Genomic DNA, 409 nt, shown 5'->3' on the forward strand with positions numbered 1-409 from the left:
ATAGACACTGTGTGTCAAACACAAATGGTGTGTCAGCAGCTAGCAGGTTACTCAAAGGTTTTGCAATTTTCGAAAAATCCTTTATAAACCTTCTGTAGAATCCTGCATGCTCCAGAAAGCTTCTGATTGCCTTAACATTGGCAGGTGGTGGTAATTTTTCGATTACCTCTACCTTTGCCTTATCCACCTCTATTCCCCTGCTTGAAATTTTGTGTCCAAGGACAATTCCTTCAGTCACCATAAAATGACATTTCTCCCAGTTTAAAACCAGGTTAGTCTCTTGGCACCTTTTCAGGACAAGTGATAGGTGGTTAAGACAGGAGCTGAATGAGTCTCCATATACTGAAAAGTCATCCATGAAGACTTCCAAAAATTTCTCTACCATATCTGAGAAGATAGAGAGCATGCA

The sequence above is a fragment of the Arachis duranensis genome, chromosome 8, assembly GCF_000817695.3.
Source record: "Arachis duranensis cultivar V14167 chromosome 8, aradu.V14167.gnm2.J7QH, whole genome shotgun sequence".
Lineage (NCBI taxonomy): Eukaryota > Viridiplantae > Streptophyta > Magnoliopsida > Fabales > Fabaceae > Arachis > Arachis duranensis.